Raw genomic sequence first — 26,251 nt, forward strand, 5'->3', positions numbered from 1 at the left:
GTGAGATTTTGTGCAGTACCAGAAGGAAAATTGGTGGAAATGACGTTAAAATTTTCGCTTACCTAAATTTAGTACTGGTTTTGTCTTCTTGTTCATAGAGCATGATTCTTTCGCGAGAGAAACAGACAAAATAGATTTGACTAAGGTTTAAAAAAAGTGAAAATAAATTTTTATTTATATATTATATCACATTATAAAAATGTTGTTTCCTAAATCAACGCATATTACTTTTTTTTCCAGACAGGAGCTTATTATCGTTCATGTTACTCTTTGAGTTTTAAGAGGTATTTATGTTAAAGATTGAGATTAACTTATCTCATCCTAAAATTTGGTTCAAGATGGAGTATTGACCAAGTCAATACGAAATTTTCGTTAATTTTATCCAAACGATTTGAGACAACTAGCATACCTTATCACGCATTATAATGAATATCTGGAATGTGAAGTTTATAAATAACTCGACTATGATAGTACAACAAATAATGATGAAACTTGGACTCTGATATTATGTTAAGATTGAGATTTAAACATAACTCAACTCCAAAATCTAATTCGGAGAATTGTCCAAAATACAACTCAAATAAATTTTATTTAATCGATACGAGAGAATAAACAATTTCAACATCGTGGGTGTATGTCAAATTCGACCTCAATGTATTTAGGGGTTGTGGAGTCGGTGTTTGAATATGTGGAGGTCGTGAGTATAAATGAATTGACATTTTTGGATCCTACATAAAAACAAGATCCAACGGCCCAAATGTATGTTTATGAGATTCATGTCTAAATATGTGAGAGTATGTTCACAATAAAAAGTAATATTCTTAGCATAAAAAATAATATTTTTTCATGGATGACCCAAATAAGATATTCGTCTCACAAAATACGACCATTGAGACCGCCTCACACACAGTTTTTGCAATATGCGAACCATGTTGAAAGAAAAATATATTTTTGTTTTCAAAATATAATTTATTTTTTAAAATTACCTTTTTCTTTATAATAAGATTGTGTGAAATAATTAATTAAGAATTTTTTCTTTCTATATCTTTGATAATTATGCTAAGATTATCATGATATGATATTATTGTTTAAAAGATTTTATTTTTAATAAAACTCTTGTTTCCAGATTTTGTATGATTCTTTTTTCGGGATAAACTCTAGGAGAAAATGAATATATATAAAGAAGATAACGTAGTGGCTGAAAAAAAGACTTTTACACGACGAGATATAGAGAAAAATATTATGATAGAGAAATATTAAGTCTCAGAGCATCGCCGTTTGAATATCGTTGTTGCTACAATGTATTGTCGTGATTGTTGGGACATCTGAAGAGAATATTTTGTAAAAGTGTTGATTAAATCGTGTTTTTGTTGCTCTAGTTTTCGGCATACTGTTTGTGTTCCTTGAATACATTTTAAATCTGATTATTTGTTTTAGGATACAATTTGATTCCTTAACATTTTAAGGAATATTTTTCTTAGAATCACTAATGTTGGTTTTTGTAAACTCAAATTGTTTTTCTGATGATTTTTTGTTCTGAGGCGACGCGCAAATATTTATATTTGTACACAATTATCTCTGAGTTATTTTTCTTTAAGTTATTTATTGTGTGATATATTATTACATTCTGTGTTGTCACTATATGTTATAACATAGACAACATTGATATTTGATATACAAAATTTTTTACAGTTTATGTTAAACAGAATCCCGACAAGTGGTATCAGAGCTTGCTCTTGATATACTAAGTGTTGATCTTATTATTTTGTTTAACAACCTAATTAATAGAAGTGTCACTTACAAACGCACCACTGCGACCACCTATCTTGGATGGATCCAACTATAGTCTATGGAAGGTCGAGATCAGAATACATATTAAGTCAATAGATGAAATAGCTTGGCAACGAATTGTCAGAGGCTGGAGTCCTCCGAAAAGAATAGATGAAGATGTTGATAGTAGACAAAACCATATGTTTAGTTTGATTACAAATTGTGTATTAGCTAAGGATGCGTGACAAACCCTTCAAAAACATTGTAAAGTATCTGAAAGTGTGCGAAGGACAAAGTTGAGAATGTTAACATCTAAATCTGAAAATCTGAGGATGGAAGAGACTGAAACAATCACTGACTATGACCGTCGCTCAGAGAGATTGCCAACAAAGCATTTAGTCGTCGTCTACTGTTGTAGGTTGCATCGTACCTACTAATGGATTACACAAAAACCTGTGTTTTCCGCACATCATGTTTCTCCACTTGGAAAGGCTTGTACACAGACGGACATTAGTGACATGCATGATGCCTTGCTCAAAACCGACTATAACCCTTATTCATGTTTTTTTTCTATGAAGCTCATCAAGAACACAATTTGCAACTACTTCAAGCCACGCTAGCATCGATGATGTCTATTCTCTAAAATAAAGAAGACAAATAGATCTAATTCATGTTCATGCTAGCATAAGAGCGATCCAATAACAGATGACTCTTTATCAGGAAGTGCAGCATCGGGGAGCGCAGCGAGATATCAATGCCCCATGCCAGATATACCGACATGATGAATAGTAAGGAAGAAGGTTCCATCATGTATAATTTTTTGTGAGACGGGCACTTTCATATTTGGAGGTTGGCCAACCAGAACTAGCACCGAAAGATGCTACATCTGCAGGCTCAAGTTTGCTTGCCTGAATGGCCATGACATGCCTAACGATTGTGCCTCCATCGAGAGTTCGAAGCCAAGTAGCAAACATACTGGCGCAAATAAATTAAGACTGCGCAGAAATTCTCGAGGATCCAATTTTCTTACTTGCTAGTTCGAGTTAGATTTCGAATGATCCAGCAATGAAAGTGTGCTAACCCGGTTTAAAAACTCATTGGGCTTATAATGGCAAGTTATGGTTTGATCGTCCCATACTATGTTGTGGTCCAAAATGTAAGTGTAAATAATTTGTTGGGCCAATTTCTGAGGTTTTATTAAAACTATGATGCTTTGAATTAAATCATTGTTTGATCCAAACATTTGACTCGATTTTTATAAAAATTATAATTACATATGAATAAAATATTTGATTTATCATTCATTATCCGAATTAAACGATACCAAAGTGTTAAGAGTATTGTTTCCCAAATAAATTTTATATTTTAAGTAGAGTTTATTACAAGATATTTACGTCCCAACTCATCTCGATTGTCCTGTTTGCATAATAATAAGATAGAGACAAGTCAAATAGCTGTCAGAAGCTAAGCCAAAACCACATAATATAATAATATATATATATATATATATATATGTTAAAAATAATCTACTGCAATTTTCGAGGTTGTGTTGGAAGAAAAATACTCCATGGAAGTTGCCGAACACGGGATGGGATATATATGCAAAGTGGCTGCCAGATTGATAAGTACTATGATAATTATTATATATTCCGCCGCCTTAATATCTGATTAATATATAATTGAGTGTGCTTATTATATCTTCGTTTGTCTTTTCTCTGCAGGTGATATGTCATCAAGAGGCGTGCCTCAATTGGATACGACCCTCTGAATTTCAAAACATTTTTTTTTATCTTTATCAAATAAATAAACAAAGTAAAGTTGGACTCCGAGTCTAACCTACTAGCTAATTGCTACCATTGATTTTGTTTGTTTATCAACTTGGCATCAGAATGAGAGGGAAGTGTTCAATTTTTTTAAAAAAAATTTTACTTGATGGTTTAATTTTAAATTTGTAATTCAATTATTAAAAAAAATATCCATCGATCGGTATGTCTATTCATCTCCCTCAACACATATCTCGTGTGTTTTATTAATATAATTAATCTCGACATCAACTCAAATTTCAAAGAGATGAACGACACGTTATAATGACCAATTTTAAGGTTTAAAAAAAATTATGTTTATTTAAAATCATATTTCCACGAATTTATCTATCACAACACATCATTCACGTTTGCAATATCATATTAACGCTTCAAACTTATATCTTTGTAACATGTTTCACATATTGGTAGCTTCAATATTATATATTATGCGAACTATATCTAATAGTAATGCTACAATATACTGAATTTTAGTACAGTAGGTGAGGCTACAAGGAATAGAAAGAATTAGACATAAACAAAAGAATTAGTGGAGCATCAACCTCATTGTGCCCCAAAAAGAAATGTGGAGACAATATCATCTGACTTGAATCAAACTTGGTGTCAGTGCTCGATAATGTCAATAAAAATATATTTATTGTTAGTAATCAAGAAACAAAAAATCAGTCGCCATAATAAGAATTATGAATATATTTCAATAAAAATTTGACTCATCCTGATATTTGATCTTACATCCATAGTATATATATACAGTTTTATGTGTTGTAATCACACCGTACACATTTATGTGAGTACCGATTAGATAATACTCATATATTTGATGTCATGAAACATATCAAATTTGTAAATTTAATAGGTGAGTTATATCTCATCGTTACTATTATGTTGTAACATATCAAAACTATATAAGTCATGTTTGTCAATAAAGACGAATTTATTTCTAATATAGTAAATTGTAAGATACATACAACAACAACAAAAATGTATAATTCAAATTATTTTATATTTCGAGCAAAATGTCTATTAAATTACTTTTAAATTTTTCTTTATCGATTTTTTTTATAACCAACATATCAATATTCTTGTGTGTGTCAAAAATGAAATATTGAACAACATATTTAGCTAAGTATATGCACATATTAAAAATGCTGAATGAAAAATTTCATATTACCTTCAAAATAAATTCGGGTCTTCTTTATTTTTCAACCATATAATCTATTTTAAAAGACGCAATCATATATTGGCTTTTCTTTATTAAAAAAAACCTGGAAATGGATTTTACATCGTGCATTTATTCCGTGTAGACCCACCAAAATATTAATTTAAATAAATAAATAAAATAATAAAGAAAGCAAGTGGAACCTATAAAATTGTATTTAGTATTATAAAAAAGTACACTTACATTTCAAATCAATGTGTTAGCATCGATACAGCCTTCCTGAAAGTGAATACAGTTTCATCCCAACTATTTTGGTTATATGAAAACGACATTGCCCACTTAGTTATCATTTTCTGTTGAATGAGTGGAATCGGGTCGAAAATAATATTATCAAACCTATTGTCCGATTCTTATTGTTAAAATTTTTGAAGTTAATTACTGTATTTATTCCAGTTATATAGATATATTTCTTATATATATATATATATACACACAATTTAAGAAATTCATTAGATATATTAATTATGTAAACTACTTTCGAATTATACCTTTACTAGGAATGATCACGTGCGATGCACGTGGGTGATTAATAATGAAAAATATAATAACGAGATTTAGATAATTTTTAAAATCGTTTGAATAACATCTTGTTTATGAGTATTTATTAATCTAAATATATCAAAACACAATAAATAAAAATAAACCATGACGATAAATCAAATATATTCACTTATTTATTTAACATTTTCCAATTTGCATGATTATAATAACATAATGACAGCTCTCTCAAATTAACAAAGATATTTTTTATCCAAATATCATTCACAATGAAAAACAATATAAATAAAATTAAGAGAATAATAAATTTTACTAAAACCAAAATTTCAATGTATTTAAATGGAGTGCATATAGTGATTGTCAAATAAAATTATCTTAATTAACTAAGTTATCATAATGATGTTAAAATAAAACCTCTAAACTTGTTATTAAGTTAAATATCAATTGTGTTTTTGCTAACTTTTAACTCCTTGCGAATTTTGTTTAACTTTTTCCTTTTATAGAATAGATATTACACATCAACTCAAATATTTTAAACGGTATAGTAGCTCAATCATCATGATTCTATCGACGTATCCAACAAGGAAAATTATTGCACTCCAATAATTACACTAATTGCAATATATGAGAATCGATCTCATGACTTTGACTCTTATATATACCAATTGTAAGATCATGCATTTGTCGATTTACCAAAAGTTATAACCAGGGTAACGATGCAACATTAATTAAAATCTTTTAAAATCGTAAAACAACTTAAACGTCACATTTGGATTGTTATACCTTACATAAACAATTATTACACATAACAGATATGATATAGTTGTCATTTTACATTTTAGAAATCATTTTTCTAAATCAAATTTATTCTCATTAATAAAATAATTTCATCGAACACAAAGTAGTTTAATTAATAATAATAATTTAAACACAAATATTAATTGTTAGGATGACCACTCTATGTCATACACTTATGCTTCATTAAGTTGCAATCATAGGAATAATGCACAATGAATTGGTAAACATAACTTAGTTAATTTAATAAGTAATTAATATTAAATAACAATTTTGTTATTTTGAAATGTGAAAATAGTTTTATATATATAATTCATCATATATAATGATAAATTAATTAATATGTAGAAAAAAGAAAAAATTGTTTTTATGTATGTAATTTCAACATATATAATGAGAAATTAATTAATAGGTTGAAAAGAACAAACAAGATAACAAATCAATATATTATATACGATGATTTCGTAATAGAATAATGCTAATATAACCATACTTTGTATTATGTTTAGAACGCAATTGAAAATTGATAACAAAATATATAATAATAGAAACTTTAATCTTAAAAACATTATTATCTAAAATATTATCATAATACATCATGAATCATAAATGAAATCACTAAATTATTGAGTAACTATTTACTTAATTATTACTTAAATCAATTTATAAAATAAAAAAGATAAGATATAAATATTAAATATTCATTAGTAACCATGAAGAAATACACTAATTTTAGTAACAATTTTTAGTTAGCAACAAAGAAAAATTATGGGTAAATTGATAAATTCAATATGCATTAATATCCAAATACATTTAAGATAGACAATAAATTATAAAAAAACTCATCAAAAAAATTATTGATTTAATTTGCTTTATTAAATGAATAAGGGTATATTGGAAAATTCACAATTAGAAGTCATATATTTATATGTATGTTAGATTTAACGAGCACTTATATAAATGGTCCATTAGTTTGTTATATTTCCAATCATTAACTATTTAGAAGAGTCCTAGTTAAATACAAATATATTAATAAAAGAGTAGAAAAAATATTAATAAATATGGTGTAAATATGGTAGAATATATCAAAGACGGGGAGATAATGATATGGTGAAAGCATAGATATATATGTCTACAAATAGTGATGAGCTATAGACTTATCAATAACTCGAGTCTAATTCATTAAGGTTGTATTTACATTGATGGATTTCGAATACATTAATTTCAAATATATTCGAATGTATTTTTTGTTGTTTTGAATAAGCAAGACCATGAACTTGAAATTTATGTTAAATATGATGGATTTTAAAGAGTAGCTCTCTTGTGAGACGGTCTCACAAATCTTTATCTGTCACACGGGTCAACCTACCGATATTCACAATAAAAAGTAATACTCTTAGTATAAAAAGTAATATCTTTTTCATGAATGACCCAAATAAGATATATGTCTCAGAAAATACGACCCGTGATACTGTCTCAGACAAGTTTTTGCCGATTTCAAATTCACTCAACAATGATGTCATTTGAAATCCATTATACAGTGTGTAACTAATGTTTAAATAAGAATGAATTTAAAATTTGATCTATTGTTTATTATTAACAATATAACTATAATTGAAATTTTATGGATTTCAAATAAATCTCCCCAAATGCGTCCTGAAATTTTATCCTTTCTAAGAAAATTCAAATTTTGGCTTTGTCTATGGATTAAAAGAAAATGTGCGACGTACTACAGAAGTGCCACTTCTTGTTAAAATTCTTATATGTTCTGTCACGCCCCGAAACTCGGGATTTGACACCGGCGTCGTTTAACAATCACACAATTGAAACAACCAGCCTCGTAGCATAGTATAAACCGAAATACCAGTTTATTAATCATAATCTCAAAAACCAAAGTCTTTACAACTGAAATAACCAATGAAATAAATGCAGAAACGTTTTTACATAAAACTTGAGTACCAAAATTCAGAAACCTCTTTACTAGCAACTCTCGAGATTAAAACAATTCACCAGCCCCAAAATTGTTCCGATTCTTCTTCTTCAATCTGCTCTTCGGATTTATCTGGGAAGGTTGTAAGGGGTGAGTATTTTGGGAAATACACAGCAAGTGGGGGCCGTTTGAGTACAACAAAACAACATGCAATTTCGAAATATACATACCATGCAAACATAATTCTTATCACATGCGCATCATTAACCCGACACTGAGATTCATCTATTTTCAATGGTTTACTGATATCAGTCCCTAATTTTTACTCCTCTAAGGGGACGAGGCCGTATAGCGGTTATCTCCCCCACCGCGTAAGGGTACGTATGGTTGGGATTCCCACCCATATCAAGTTGAATTCTCACAGTGTCAAAACATTTATTCATGCAAAATATCGTAACCAGAAGGGTGTAGAAGAAGAATTGTACTCGCCCGAATTTTTATAAAACCGAAAATATATGCATCGAAATTCAATAATTTAAAACAAGCCCACTTACCTTAAATTCTTGATGAAAAACGTAAAAAGGCTAAGGTTCTTCGAAATTCCTACTTCACTGGTTGGACGGCGGCAGGGCTTCGCTGCGCTCGAAAATTCCTAAGGAGACTAGAGCACAAATTTTTGAAAATTTGGTGTGTTATGTGGTGTGATTTTCGAGTCTACAGGGCCCTCCTATTTATAGGGGTTGGCTGCTATCGTGATCGAGTGATATCGCGTTTGAATCTGAATCAAATCTTTATCGAGAATCGTGATCTATCCGTGATATAAATTCGAACTCTAAATCTTTTATCTCTCAATTTTCGAAATTCTCAAATATATACACTGTAAATTTCGAATTCTAGGGATTTTATTATCCTTTGCCTGATTTTTATCCCGGTATCTCCATATCAACTCAAATCTTAGGCATTTATCTGCGAAATTTCAAATAATAATATACACGATATTATTATTCACTCAATCTTGGTAAAATCTTACAAATCTCACATCCTCAAATGAGATAAATCCTGGTATCCAAAATATACTACCGTGATAAAACTTAAATGATAAAACTTAAAATTCTTGGATTTTACATGTTCACATGCAATGTATATCTGTCTCCAAATGCAAGTGTCTTATGAAATGACTTTGAAAATTGAGGAGGTCTTTTGTGAGACGGTCTCACGAATTTTTATATGTGAGACGGGTCAACTCTACCGATATTCACAATAAAAAATAATACTCTTGATATAAAAAGTAATAATTTTCATAGATGACCCAAATAAAATATTCGTTTCACAAAATACGATCCGTAAGACCGTCTCACACATGTTTTTGCCTTGAAAATTTAGATGAACTTGGAATTTATGTCGAAAGTTATAATTATTTGAGAACCTGCAATTTTTTTAATATATTTTATTTTTGTAATTTTGTTCAGATTTCAGTATTAATCTTGTATATTCAATTTTCTATACTTATTTAGTCATTTTTTTTAAAATCAGGTGTGTTTATATTGTACTACACATGTCAGCACTACGTCGGTTCCACAACATAGTCCCACCAGAAAAAAAATAAGATTAAAATTGCAACAACAAAAAAATAGCAAACTAAAACTGAATTTTGACAATATAGAATATCTAAATAGCAAATAATCAAATATGTATACGACATAACAAGTTTTCCTTAATTTAACTTCAAATATTTATCCCAAAAAGTATTGATTATAACTGGATTATGATTCATTGCGCAGCAAACCATTTTTATTGGAAAGATACCATTTTTTAAAAAAAAATAAAAATTATCCAAAGAAGACTTAAAAAAACACAAACATTCATCCCAAGATAAAAAAATGTTTGCTAGAAACAGCATTTTTCCCTAACAATGCATAAGACATTCTTGAAATTCATAGCTACATTAAATATGATGACATTTCACTATGGAATCAATGCTTGATTAAAATATCCAAAATTCATAGTTATCACTATTCACATGTTTTAAATAATAATAATAAAAAATAAAAACAAAATATGAAGTTTTCCATATTGTATAGTGCGGCCTTCCCTTTGGTTCCCCATAGCTTCCCCTGAAGAATCCCTCACCCTCTATAAATACATCACCATCTTCTTCTTCTGAACTACAAAACCTAAAAAAAAATGACACCAAGCCCATCTTCCCAAGTTTCTTACAACTATTAAGCAGAAACAAAGTTTAAGTTTAGCTAGCTGCTAATCGGTTAGTGCTTTTACGATAGCTCTACACACTTTTCTTTCTCGTTAGAGTTAACTAGCAAGCGCCAAATATAGAAATTTTATCGGAGTGCGGTTTGGTATATCTATCACGCACAGTTTTATTTGCAGTTGGTACTATGATATCTTCTGAGATTGTATGTTGATAATCATTCCTTCGTATCGATAGTCGTTCGTGATTATCAGTAAATACGATATTGTGATTATGAGCAGTAGCCAAGAACTGTTGGCAGGGCAATAAGATTAATTTTCTTGATTCTTGGAAGCTGACTAACCCCACACATACACGCGCGCGCGCTATTTTGTTTGATTATATATATTTTGAAGCTTCAATGGTGGATTAATAAACTGCTGAATTTCTGTGTTTAAGTAATTGGGATTGTGCGTTGAATCTGACATCTTCTTTAGCCCCATATATTTTGCTAACATCTCCCGGAGTTGCAACAAAGTTAAAACTCTTGGTGGGATGGGTAACGTGGATGTTGCCCTCCCTTTCTTTTATAATTTTTTTACGGACACATGCACACGCATATATATTAGACAGCAAATATAATAAGATTTCGTGTGCATCGAACATGTTATCATGCATGTATATTTTACGGCTCGTCCGATTTCGAAAAATAAGAAGAATGCAACAATTCATGTAGATAGTTTGCCTTCTAAAATACTCTAAGAAGAAAGAAGTTCAAGTTGAAGATTTCTTTGATATGTGGAAAAAGTTAATATACCGATGAGCAATTTCAGCTTCACATGTCATATATGTGAGCATTTGTTTGTATTCATCTGTCCTTTTTTTTTATTTATGATTTCTTATGACAACTCTGGTTTTCACCCAAACTAAATTCTTGAATAAAGTTACTGTGTACGTGTATCACAATTATCACATCAACAATTTAGCAAATAATGATCTAGCTAAAAAAACACTTAAATTACGAGAAAAAAACATGCATGATTTTAGAAGTAGAAACGACTTTTAACAACCATATCACAACAACCATGATTTTTTTACAAGCTCTAGCTAATTTTACCTGAACAAATCCAATGATAGCAACCTATTTAGTTTCTATATTCAAACTTAAATAGGTAAATTCTGATAAATGTCACATGCTTCATCACCAGGATCAAATGGGAGAGAAGAACAGAATGCACCAAGCAGAATACACCCTTGACGGATCAGTTGATCGCAATGGAGCGCCAGCTGTTCGAGCACGAACTGGATCATGGTATGCTGGTTTTCTTATACTAGGTAAGCCAAAACTGCAAAAAACATGCTTTTATATTTGCTAAACTTGTAAATATTGCTTAATATTTATTTTTTGGGAAGAATTTTGTTTCTTATTATTACACTTTTATTTCAGTGAATCAAGGCCTCGTCACACTTGCATTTTTGGGGTTGGAGTCAATCTAGTATTGTTCCTTACCAGAGTAATGGGCCAAGACAATGCTGATGCTGCAAATAATGTTAGCAAATGGACAGGCACAGTTTACCTATTTTCCCTTCTGGGGGCGTTTCTTTCCGATTCCTCCTGGGGACGATACAAAACTTGTGCCATTTTCCAAGTCATATTTGTGATTGTAAGTTGAAGAATTAAGAAATTTCGTTATTGCACTTAAAAATGAATAGCATCATATGGATGGGACAAGCTTGCCTGGTTCTGGTTTGGCAGATTTTAAGGGCTCAAGTCCAGCCATAAATCGTGGTCTTGACGTGGCATCACAGCTCTTTGTGTTTTTGCCAAATCGAGTTCAGACAAGATTTTTCCCAGAATGTGGATATCCGTTACTAAAATATGGTGAATTGATGACAGGGTTTGGTCTCCTTATCATTGACATCATACTTGTTCTTGGTTAAGCCAAATGGCTGTGGCGATGAAAACACTCCGTGCGGCTCACATTCTACGCTCCATCTTTCGCTCTTCTATGTGTCGATTTACCTAATTGCACTGGGAAACGGAGGGTACCAACCTACAATCGCAACATTTGGAGCCGATCAATTCGATGAAGAACATCCCAAAGAAGGCCACTCAAAAGTGGCGTTCTTTAGCTACTTTTACTTGGCCCTGAATCTCGGGTGCTTATTTTCAAGCACAATCTTGGGTTATTATGAAGATAAAGGGATATGGGAAATAGGGTTTTGGGCATCTGCTGGATCTGCTACGGTTGCACTGATTTTGTTCCTGATTGGAACTCCAAGATACAGACATTTCGTACCCAGAGGCAATCCTTTATCAAGATTTTGTCAAGTGATTGTTGCTGCATCAAGAAAATGGAAAATTGAGGTGCCTTCAAATGATGATGAGTTATATGAAGTACAGGAAGCTCATTTTGCTGACAATGCAGGCAGAAAAATACTTCATACACAAGGATTCAAGTAAGTTGTGACACTAAAAATTTCCAAATCTTTTCCCGATATTCAAGGATCGAGGATGTGATTATTTGCAAGATTGACTCTATTACCAACTATTTTGTTTCTCTTCTTACGGTAAATCCAAATTAGAAGTAGAGATCTAACAGTTTTATGCTCCAGCTTGACTTCACTCACAATTTGAGAAGTCAATATGAACTTGAACTCGATTTTCGAGTATATTGAGCAGCTTGGACTGATGAAAAATATGAACGTGACTTGAACTCGATTTATATGTACTTGCAATCGACACAAATTGCCTATTTGAGTAGCTCAAAATAACTTGAGTAGCTCATCCATTTGGCTAGTAGAGAGCTACTTCTCATTTAGATTCACTTGCACCTAGTACTCGTGGCAGATCAAACTGAAGAAATCTGAGGGTGTTGTTTTATAAGCCTCTCAAATTTCTCTTATTATATATATCATCATCCTCTCAAATTTTATCATTCTGTAATTTCTCGCGCAGATTCTTGGACAGAGCAGCAGTCATGACCCAAAGAGACTACACAATAGTGAAAAAAACCAACGCCCATAACCCATGGCAATTGTGCTCCATCACACAAGTGGAAGAAGTCAAATGCATATTAAGACTCCTCCCAGTCTGGCTATGCACGATACCATACTCGGTGATCTTCACTCAAATGCAATCCATTTTCGTCGAACATGGTGCTGCCATGAAAACAACCTTGGCAGGCTTCCACGTCCCTCCAGCTAGCATGTCCAGCTTTGACATCCTAAGCGTCGCAGCCTTCATTTTCATCAACAAGCTCCTCATCGAACCCCTCGTGTCCAAGTACAGGAAGTCAGGTGGATTAACCGAGCTCCAGCGGATGGGGATCGGCTTGGTCATTGCCATTGCAGCAATGCTGTCTGCCGCATTAGTCGAGCATTTCAGGCTCAAATACTCACAAAAGGACTGCCCAAATTGTGCAAATTCCAGCAGTTTAAGCATATTCTGGCAGGTGCCTCAGTATGTTCTAATCGGAGCATCTGAAGTTTTTATGTATGTGGGGCAGCTCGAGTTCTTTAATGGACAGGCACCGGATGGATTGAAGAGCTTCGGAAGTGCACTTAGCATGATGTCCATATCATTGGGGAATTACGTTAGTAGCTTGATTGTAAGCATAGTTATCAAGATTTCAGCATCTGATGAAATGCCTGGATGGATTCCTAGAAACCTAAACAAGGGGCATTTGGACAGGTTTTATTACCTTTTGGCGGCATTGACAGCGGCTGATCTTTTCTTGTACATCGTGTGCGCAAAGTGGTACGAGTTCACAAGATTTGAAGACAGGAGCAATAGAGGGAAGGTCAATGATGCGAGAATATAATCCATGTAGAAGAAACTTACAATGTATCCTTGTGTGGTTTTTCTCCTTTCTACGGCGTTTTTTTTAACAGCGAATTAATATATGTGCCAAGAACAGTAGAGAAACTAAGAAAGTATGGTTGTGGATGTGTGTATACTTGCAAGGAACTAGAGTAGTGGGCAAGGCAAAGATTGTTTCACTTCTCCAAGTTGAGCAACTGGGGAGACCTGATATATCCTCTGTATGTAAAGAAGACTAAGTTTATATATTAAAAAAAGGATCTCTATATGCCTATTATCAAATTCCCCTGAATTTTAATTATTGTTTCATGCCCTCTAGTATTTTTAGTTCATTTCACATCTTTTTACATAGTTGGTATTTTCTGTTACAATAATCATATGTTAGTTGATTGATTCATGAATTAAAAGGTTTACAATTATTTACACTCTCCAATTGCACAATATAAATGAGCTCAACTTGACAAACAGAAATATGGTGTTGATGGAATTGTAGCATACAGAGTAATGAAATCCATAAAGGAATGTCAATTTTCAGTGCTTGAATCCAACTGTACCTCATTTATCAGCAGCTCCAAATGAATGTGAACCCCGTCTATCACCCATTTGATACGCCCGGTTATCTTGGGTACTGTTATCGGTATCCCTCTTCATGAATTGGAATCCCATTATACATCTGTATTCACCTGTTCCTAGACAACGATCACAGTACCCAAGAACGCTTCCTCCACAGCTCCTGCACCTGTGAAGATCGATTAAGAAGAGGTGACGAGTAGAAGACTGGAAAAATGCACTTGAGATTGATTCCAAGGAAACATATTGAGGTTAATTTTGGCATTTCTCCTTTGGGAAGCACGGTCGATTGGACGTGATTTGTCCTCCCTGACATATCGACACCACACAAGATTCTTGAGAAATAGAACTGTGAATCGAGTTTAACTCTACCGCTTCCTCTGCAAACAACACGAGGTGGATCCGGGATTTTTCTTTTTTTCTGCACGAACATTTGACTGCATTAATCACCAAATATTGTCATTAGGCATTAAAAAAAACACATTTATGTCACTGCAGCGCCGGCTTCTCAAGTCGACAGAGTTGGGTCAAAACATTCATTTATGTTAGATAAACATCTTTTAGTGTCATCTCTAAGAAAGCTGAAGCTAAGAAAATCATTTTATTTTGGTTAATTCTTGGCACTGTACTATATGTATATAGTATTTTTAGGATTTGAAGCAATCTATAATAAGTAGACTCAATAAAAAGGTAACTAGTTCATTCAGGAGTCGATCCAAGACGATAAAAAGCTATAGAAAATCAATTTCTTTTTCTAAAATCGTCTGAAAAGCAGTTCTTTTCAAACTGGAAGGAAAATTTTAAATTTGACCTCAAATTTACTTAGAAATTCAGCTGAAACCTTCCGCAGCATCACCCCGCTATGACTAGTAAAACCCTACCTAACAATAACCAATAACCAAAAACACAAATTTATGTTTTAGATTATCCGAGTTGGTGGAAGAGACGAGCAATTGATCAATAATCATGAATTCGATTCTCTTGATATTTTCTTAGATAGAGGGCTTGACCAATATAGTTTATGGCGCTACCTGCAGACTATTGCACAATACGCACCAGATGATATGGTGTTTTAAATTATAAAAGTGCACTTTAGGAAACACGTTTATTTGTTTATAAATAGATTAGTTGTATGTAAAAATAGGATTGGAAAATTTGATTTTTGAGAAGAGTGAAGCTTCTCACTGCCAATTCCCGCGGTGTGATCTCGATTCTTTTACAATATTTCATTCTCTCGATGCTGGTTCGAGACCATACAGTGATTTCATCAATTTACACACTTTATTGCTTCCTATATGGATGAAACTCACCCTGATTTCGAAATCCTTGAGATAAGATCACGTAAATCTCTTCATTAAGATCACCTTGAAGAAACACATTTGTGATGTTCATCTGATATAAAGGTCATTCAGACATAGCAGCAACACGTAGAAGGCATCGAACAGTGGTGATTTTAGCCACGGGAAAAGGCGTCAGTGAAAATCCACACCATAAAGTTTGGTATAACCTTTCGCTACAACACGGGTTTTAAACCTATCCACACTGCCATCGGATTGTATTTAATCTTTTAAACCGACTTTTCGCCGATGAGAATTTTTCCCTATGGTAGGATGTGTGATTACTTTCCAAAGCTTGTAATTCAAGGTCCATAGCAGATTGCCAACGGGATTCAAGGACTGCCTCATGGTAGGTGGATGGTTCTTTGATGGCAGAGACGGAAGAAATGAATGTATTATATGCAGGGGACAGGCCATCATACTTAATATAGTTGGAGATAGGATAGATGGAAGATGAAGAGGACTGTAATTGAGAGCATAATAGCAGGGGACAAGCCATCATATTGAATAATGTTCACTCCCACTCCATAGAAGTTTGAGCATCCAATGACCGCTGCGTCAACGTTGATTTTAACAAATCCCGATGGTGGACACACCAGCGAATCACTGGAGGAGGATTTATAATTCTGAATCGAGATTTAACCTGGCAAGCCAAGAACTGTGCCCAAAGATTAATCGCACGAGACACCGCATCTCCAATTTGAACAAAACGACCTTGAAAAACCATCTGATTTCATGCCAACCAAATGCTCCGAGCAATCATAGCAAAGCTCCCTAAATCATCGGCAGAACCATTCAACAACACCCAACATCAAAGTTCCATGAAGTTTTTCCCTCTAAATCGGGATAGCATATTTTCGATTACATAAAATTAATAATAATAATTTTAAAAAAAAATCTTTCAAGATTCAATATCTTTTATTTTTTTAAAAAAATTGGGACTCTATACAGTTACTGAATTTTTTGTAAAACATTTACTTGATCATGGAGGACGGCCCCGGGAACAACATCAGTAAGTATTGGATTTGTAGGATTAAATGATTTAAATTTTGAGTTATTTTTCTAAAATCCATTTGGTCCATATTTAAAATAAAAAATAATAATTTTGACATAAAAAAATATTATTTTTTCATTAATTAGATTACATAAAAGATTCGTCTCTTAAAATTAATATGTAAGAATATCTGTCATAAATGTTAGTGTAAAACTTTTTAGGGACCGAGTATTAATTTTTTGAAAAACAAAATGATAAAAACAAAATGACCTCCAATTTTCAGCCACTTTCACGGGCAATGAAGTCGATGGATTAAATACGGTACTTGCTCAACTTGAGGTGGAAGCAATTACTCATCTTCCCCGCCTGGTCAGAATGGTGGCATTTAATTTAGAGCACTAAGACTGAAAAAGCAGATAGGCCCGGCTCGCCAACCTATTCTCTTCTCTTATCTTCTCTCAATTATTCCATGTCTACTTCGCCCAAACAGCTCATACTTTGTTGTAAATCTTCAATCTTAATCCCTCATTTCTTAAGAGAAATCGAGGTTTTTTTGGGAGGGGGTGGGTGGAGGCAAAGGCAATCCATTTATGGCATTCTCAATGTTGCTGTGGGATTCAATAAGTAATACTGGTAGCATCCATGAACCAACAAAACATGTGAAATACTTAAATACAAATCCTGTGCATATGGACCAATTCAGTTTGCCAAATGATCGAAGGATGTGAATGTTTTTATCAAGAGGATCAACTAAAAGCCTTTATGTCATGTTCCGAGCTCAAGTTTGTGACTGCGTGACTGCACAATGGGTCCGGAGCTACTTCATATTCGTTCTCATTTTACGAAAATGATTAATTAATCCAAGTTTCTATAGAAGTCAATTGTAATTTATTATAAATTCATTTTAAATACTCGTGGACAAAATATACAGAGGAAATTTGGGTACGATTCATAATTCATTTTTCTGGGAAAAAAAAAAGAACAGTAAGTAGGTGGCAAATATACATCGAAGTTATCAAATTGGTCCAGACTGCAAAATAGACCAGTCTTGGCAGAAGAAAGAGGCCAGACTGCAAAACTAGTTACCCTAAATGTGCATGGTACTTCATCGATCGAAAAAGCTACGAAATTTGTCTCCAAAATGGGCAGATTGCCAAGCCACAGTGTATTTATATCTCTTCCCCAACCAACCAATCGCGGGTCGTTTCATCAAAATCAGTCCCATTCATAAATGTCGTGTTTCTAAGTCCATTTGCCATTTTTGTGCTGATTTGCGGATTTTTTCAAAGTTTAAATCCAACCAAGTAAAGGCTTTGAATTTGTTTATTCAATAAGCAACAAGTTACCATCAAGATTTTACTGTAAATTAATTAATTATATAATTAAACTCGTTTTATTTTCTGGCTGACACCATCGAAGAATATTGCTGTAAATTAATTAATTATATAATGAAAGCCAAGAAATCCTACATATTTTAAGAATAAATTTAATCATGGGATCGATTTAAAAGAATTAATATTTTCTCCCCAAAAATTTGTAAAATGAAATAAGGTAATATATATATATATATATATATATATATATATATATATATATATATATATATATAATTTTAATGTGAGCAAGTATGCATAGGCTCGAAAGAAATTAGCATACTCGATTCGATCCAGTATTAATTATCAAGTTCGAGCTCCAGCTCGATCTCTTAAAGCTCGTTTTAGGCTCTATAGTAATTCAATAAATATACATGTGAATAAATAAATAAATAAATCTATTATCTATTACTATTATAAATATATGAGTTTGAATTGTGAATTTACATGTATGTCCTTATCTTCATTAAATTATATTTATTAATACATATTTTTTGTTTGTTTTTCCTAACTATTAATGACTTTTACAATCAATTGAAGAAAATTGAAATTTAACTACTAAATTTATTTTTCATTTTTTAAAATGACATTTGCACTCCATTTTTTAAAAAATGTATGTCTTTAATGAAATTTAACCTATTACTATTATTACTGTATGAGTTTGAATTGTGAATTTACATGTATGTCCTTATCTTCATTAAATTATATTTATTAATACATGTTTTTTGTTGTTTTTCCTAACTATTAATTACTTCTACAATCAATTGAAGAAAATTGAAATTTAACTACTAAATTTATTTTTCATTTTTTGGAATGACATTTGCACTCCATTTTTTTAAAAAATATGTCTTTAATGAAATTTAAAATAATAGTAATAATTCATTTTCTAAAAAAACTTATATCTTTAATGAAATTTATTATAGAAAAGATATTATAGATGATTATTGATATTGTTACCTATTCAAGTTCTGTAAATCTACTCTATAAATAGAGGTCTCCAATGATGAATAAAGCACACACAAAAATCATTCTCTCTTCTCTATATTCTCAACTATTCACAACACGTTATCAGCACGAGTGCTCTTCAAGGTAAAATTTATAAATAATTTATTCTTATTCTTGTATGAATGCTTTTGAAGAAGCACAATATTTAGATTTAATATTGATGCTCCCGAAGCAGCACAAATTATAGATTTATATTGATGCTCCTGAAGAAGCACAACTTTTAATTTTATGTTGATGCTCCTGAAGTAACACAACACAACTTTATGTTGAAGATATTGATAGATCTATGAATAAAATATAGATGAATAAGATTTATCAATATTCCCGAAGAATCTTGATCTAAAATCATAAAGATCTATCAATATCTATGAAATATATTGATATAAAATATAATGTTATCATATTCCTGAAGAATTTAGATAACTATCATATGTTTCGACAATATTCTTGAAGAATATTGATTATAAATGTATTGTTTTTTGATTTAAGTATTTTTCGTATCTTGGATTGCTTATTTAAGATTTATATTATTTGGATTTTGATGATTTAAATAGTCGCTAAAATATTGTGTGAATACTAGTATTTACTAGTTTTATGATAATTTTTGAGTCAATCACAACACTATTTTTGATATCAATTGGACCAAAAAAATAATAATAATAATTCTTCGCAACCGCAGCAGTGGTGTGAGAAATTCTAGGTGTGGGAGTAATTTTTTTTAAGACATAAATTTTATTATAATTTCTTTAAGTCCAAAGTGTTGGATTTTTTCCTTTTCAAGAAATATATGGCTTGTTTACGAAGTTGGGCAGGATTCTGTGATATTTGTTTTACGTATTTAGAATAATTGTGCATAAAAGAGTTTTATTTTTTTCTTTAGTTTATAATGCTACAATTTATAATTAGTGCAATTTGTAATAGATACATAAATTATTAATTGAGCACATCTCAATGTACACCTGCATCGATGTTAGTTTAACAAATAGATCTATTACTATTATAAATATATGAGTTTGAATTGTGAATTTACATGTATGTCCTTATCTTCATTAAATTATATCTATTAATACATATTTTTTGTTTGTTTTTCCTAACTATTAATGACTTTTACAATCAATTGAAGAAAATTGAAATTTAACTACTAAATTTATTTTTCATTTTTTGGAATGACATTTGCACTCCATTTTTTTAAAAAATGTATGTCTTTAATGAAATTTAACCTATTACTATTATTACTATATGAGTTTGAATTGTGAATTTACATGTATGTCCTTATCTTCATTAAATTATATTTATTAATACATGTTTTTTGTCTGTTTTTCCTAACTATTAATTACTTCTACAATCAATTGAAGAAAATTGAAATTTAACTACTAAATTTATTTTTCATTTTTTGGAATGACATTTGCACTCCATTTTTTTAAAAAATATGTCTTTAATGAAATTTAAAATAATAGTAATAATTCATTTTCTAAAAAAACTTATATCTTTAATGAAATTTATTATAGAAAAGATATTATAGATGATTATTGATATTGTTACCTATTCAAGTTCTGTAAATCTACTCTATAAATAGAGGTCTCCAATGATGAATAAAGCACACACAAAAATCATTCTCTCTTCTCTATATTCTCAACTATTCACAACACGTTATCAGCACGAGTGCTCTTCAAGGTAAAATTTATAAATAATTTATTCTTATTCTTGTATGAATGCTTTTGAAGAAACACAATATTTAGATTTAATATTGATGCTCCCGAAGCAGCACAAATTATAGATTTATATTGATGCTCCTGAAGAAGCACAACTTTTAATTTTATGTTGATGCTCCTGAAGTAACACAACACAACTTTATGTTGAAGATATTGATAGATCTATGAATAAAATATAGATGAATAAGATTTATCAATATTCCCGAAGAATCTTGATCTAAAATCATAAAGATCTATCAATATCTATGAAATATATTGATATAAAATATAATGTTATCATATTCCTGAAAAATTTAGATAACTATCATACGTTTCGACAATATTCTTGAAGAATATTGATTATAAATGTATTGTTTTTTGATTTAAGTTTTTTTCGTATCTTGGATTGCTTATTTAAGATTTATATTATTTGGATTTTGATGATTTAAATAGTCGCTAAAATATTGTGTGAATACTAGTATTTACTAGTTTTATGATAATTTTTGAGTCAATCACAACACTATTTTTATATCAATTGGACCAAAAAGAAAATAATAATAATAATTCTTCGCAACCGCAGCAGTGGTGTGAGAAATTCTAGGTGTGGGAGTAATTTTTTTTAAGACATAAATTTTATTATAATTTCTTTAAGTCCAAAGTGTTGGATTTTTTCCTTTTCAAGAAATATATGGCTTGTTTACGAAGTTGGGCAGGATTCTGTGATATTTGTTTTACGTATTTAGAATAATTGTGCATAAAAGAGTTTTATTTTTTTCTTTAGTTTATAATGCTACAATTTGTAATTAGTGCAATTTGTAATAGATACATAAATTATTAATTGAGCACATCTCAATGTACACCTGCATCGATGTTAGTTTAACAAATAGATCTATTACTATTATAAATATATGAGTTTGAATTGTGAATTTACATGTATGTCCTTATCTTCATTAAATTATATCTATTAATACATATTTTTTGTTTGTTTTTCCTAACTATTAATGACTTTTACAATCAATTGAAGAAAATTGAAATTTAACTACTAAATTTATTTTTCATTTTTTGGAATGACATTTGCACTCCATTTTTTTAAAAAATGTATGTCTTTAATGAAATTTAACCTATTACTATTATTACTATATGAGTTTGAATTGTGAATTTACATGTATGTCCTTATCTTCATTAAATTATATTTATTAATACATGTTTTTTGTCTGTTTTTCCTAACTATTAATTACTTCTGCAATCAATTGAAGAAAATTGAAATTTAACTACTAAATTTATTTTTCATTTTTTGGAATGACATTTGCACTCCATTTTTTTAAAAAATATGTCTTTAATGAAATTTAAAATAATAGTAATAATTCATTTTCTAAAAAAACTTATATCTTTAATGAAATTTATTATAGAAAAGATATTATAGATGATTACTGATATTGTTACCTATTCAAGTTCTGTAAATCTACTCTATAAATAGAGGTCTCCAATGATGAATAAAGCACACACAAAAATCATTCTCTCTTCTCTATATTCTCAACTATTCACAACACGTTATCAGCACGAGTGCTCTTCAAGGTAAAATTTATAAATAATTTATTCTTATTCTTGTATGAATGCTTTTGAAGAAACACAATATTTAGATTTAATATTGATGCTCCCGAAGCAGCACAAATTATAGATTTATATTGATGCTCCTGAAGAAGCACAACTTTTAATTTTATGTTGATGCTCCTGAAGTAACACAACACAACTTTATGTTGAAGATATTGATAGATCTATGAATAAAATATAGATGAATAAGATTTATCAATATTCCCGAAGAATCTTGATCTAAAATCATAAAGATCTATCAATATCTATGAAATATATTGATATAAAATATAATGTTATCATATTCCTGAAAAATTTAGATAACTATCATACGTTTCGACAATATTCTTGAAGAATATTGATTATAAATGTATTGTTTTTTGATTTAAGTTTTTTTCGTATCTTGGATTGCTTATTTAAGATTTATATTATTTGGATTTTGATGATTTAAATAGTCGCTAAAATATTGTGTGAATACTAGTATTTACTAGTTTTATGATAATTTTTGAGTCAATCACAACACTATTTTTTATATCAATTGGACCAAAAAGAAAATAATAATAATAATTCTTCGCAACCGCAGCAGTGGTGTGAGAAATTCTAGGTGTGGGAGTAATTTTTTTTAAGACATAAATTTTATTATAATTTCTTTAAGTCCAAAGTGTTGGATTTTTTCCTTTTCAAGAAATATATGGCTTGTTTACGAAGTTGGGCAGGATTCTGTGATATTTGTTTTACGTATTTAGAATAATTGTGCATAAAAGAGTTTTATTTTTTTCTTTAGTTTATAATGCTACAATTTGTAATTAGTGCAATTTGTAATAGATACATAAATTATTAATTGAGCATATCTCAATGTACACCTGCATCGATGTTAGTTTAACAAATAGATCTATTACTATTATAAATATATGAGTTTGAATTGTGAATTTACATGTATGTCCTTATCTTCATTAAATTATATCTATTAATACATATTTTTTGTTTGTTTTTCCTAACTATTAATGACTTTTACAATCAATTGAAGAAAATTGAAATTTAACTACTAAATTTATTTTTCATTTTTTGGAATGACATTTGCACTCCATTTTTTTAAAAAATGTATGTCTTTAATGAAATTTAACCTATTACTATTATTACTATATGAGTTTGAATTGTGAATTTACATGTATGTCCTTATCTTCATTAAATTATATTTATTAATACATGTTTTTTGTCTGTTTTTCCTAACTATTAATTACTTCTACAATCAATTGAAGAAAATTGAAATTTAACTACTAAATTTATTTTTCATTTTTTGGAATGACATTTGCACTCCATTTTTTTAAAAAATATGTCTTTAATGAAATTTAAAATAATAGTAATAATTCATTTTCTAAAAAAACTTATATCTTTAATGAAATTTATTATAGAAAAGATATTATAGATGATTACTGATATTGTTACCTATTCAAGTTCTGTAAATCTACTCTATAAATAGAGGTCTCCAATGATGAATAAAGCACACACAAAAATCATTCTCTCTTCTCTATATTCTCAACTATTCACAACACGTTATTAGCACGAGTGCTCTTCAAGGTAAAATTTATAAATAATTTATTCTTATTCTTGTATGAATGCTTTTGAAGAAGCACAATATTTAGATTTAATATTGATGCTCCCGAAGCAGCACAAATTATAGATTTATATTGATGCTCCTGAAGAAGCACAACTTTTAATTTTATGTTGATGCTCCTGAAGTAGCACAACACAACTTTATGTTGAAGTTATTGATAGATCTATGAATAAAATATAGATGAATAAGATTTATCAATATTCCCGAAGAATCTTGATCTAAAATCATAAAGATCTATCAATATCTATGAAATATATTGATATAAAATATAATGTTATCATATTCTTGAAGAATTTAGATAACTATCATATGTTTCGACAATATTCTTGAAGAATATTGATTATAAATGTATTGTTTTTTTATTTAAGTTTTTTTCGTATCTTGGATTGCTTATTTAAGATTTATATTATTTGGATTTTGATGATTTAAATAGTCGCTAAAATATTGTGTGAATACTAGTATTTACTAGTTTTATGATAATTTTTGAGTCAATCACAACACTATTTTTGATATCAATTGGACCAAAAAAAAATAATAATAATAATTCTTCGCAACCGCAGCAGTGGTGTGAGAAATTATAGGTGTGGGAGTAATTTTTTTTAAGACATAAATTTTATTATAATTTCTTTAAGTCCAAAGTGTTGGATTTTTTCCTTTTCAAGAAATATATGGCTTGTTTACGAAGTTGGGCAGGATTCTGTGATATTTGTTTTACGTATTTAGAATAATTGTGCATAAAAGAGTTTTATTTTTTTCTTTAGTTTATAATGCTACAATTTGTAATTAGTGCAATTTGTAATAGATACATAAATTATTAATTGAGCACATCTCAATGTACACCTGCATCGATGTTAGTTTAACAAATAGAATAACAAAATTTTAAAATTACATAGTAAAAGTAGTAATATGCATAATTTGTTATAATATTTATTTTCAATAATAGTAATGCAATTTTACTCTATTTATGTCATGATTCTAATTATATAATTTTTAAGTTACAATGGCGAACATCACCAAACTTGAATTTGAAGCACTTGACTTGACTGGAAAAAATTATTTATCATGGATTTTGGATGCCGAGGTCCACCTTATCTCTATGAATTTAGGAGATACAATAAAAGAAGGAAATGAAATGTCCCAGCAGCACCGTGCAAAGGCACTTATTTTTCTCCGTCATCACCTCAATGATGGGTTGAAAGTCGAATATCTCACTGTGAAAGAGCCACGAGAGCTTTGGAAAAATCTAAAAGAAAGATTTGACCATCAACGAACTGTAATTCTCCCAAGAGCCCGATATGAATGGATGCACCTACGGTTACAAGATTTTAAGTCCGTAAGTGACTATAACTCTGCATTATTCAAGACTAGTTCCACACTGATACTTTGTGGAGAGAAAGTCACTGATCAAGACATGTTAGAAAAAACATTCTCCACTTTTCATGCATCAAACGTGCTCCTGCAGCAGCAATATCGTGAACGTGGATTTCAAAGGTACTCTGAACTCATCTCATGCTTACTAGTTGCTGAACAAAACAATGAGCTGCTCATGAAAAATCACCAAATGCGCCCAACTGGATCCACACCATTTCCTGAAACAAATGGAATTACATTTCCTGAAGAATATGAAATTGCATTTCCTGAAGCGAATGCTAATTCCACTCAAAATCATAACAATGGACATGGACGTGAACGTGGGCGTGGGCGTGGCCAAAGAAGATACTATCGGCAACAAAATGGAAAGAAACATAAAACAAGCCAGCAGCAGTGGAATTCCAATAATGAAGAAGCAGAGAAGAGTTCCAAAGTATATGAAGAAAATGTTATAGATGTGGAATGGAAGGGCATTGGTCTCGTACCTGTCGTACGGCAAAACATATTGTGGATCTATACCAAAAATCAATCAAGGAAAATGGAAAAATGGAGATAAATTTTGTGGACAATGATGATCCAATTGATATAACTCACTTGGACGTCTCTGATTTCTTTGCTAATCCAGATTGAAATATAGATAATTTGATTGGTGGTGGTGT

At 30.5% G+C, this 26,251-nt stretch overlaps 1 long non-coding RNA gene and 1 pseudogene across 1 annotated transcript; one reads left to right on the forward strand and one right to left on the reverse strand.

Annotated features, from left to right (window-relative positions):
- Positions 1-10,167: 10,167 nt before the first annotated feature.
- Positions 10,168-14,180, forward strand: LOC142552136 (protein NRT1/ PTR FAMILY 7.3-like; annotated as a pseudogene).
- On the reverse strand, positions 12,434-15,624 carry LOC142552143 (uncharacterized). The gene is made up of 3 exons (XR_012821710.1): positions 15,428-15,624; positions 14,601-15,037; positions 12,434-12,565 (listed from the first exon to the last, which is right to left on the reverse strand). It is a non-coding gene; the product is annotated as an uncharacterized LOC142552143 (long non-coding RNA).
- Positions 15,625-26,251: the final 10,627 nt, after the last annotated feature.

This window comes from Primulina tabacum, chromosome 1 (genome assembly GCF_025594145.1).
Source record: "Primulina tabacum isolate GXHZ01 chromosome 1, ASM2559414v2, whole genome shotgun sequence".
Taxonomy (NCBI): Eukaryota; Viridiplantae; Streptophyta; class Magnoliopsida; order Lamiales; family Gesneriaceae; genus Primulina; species Primulina tabacum.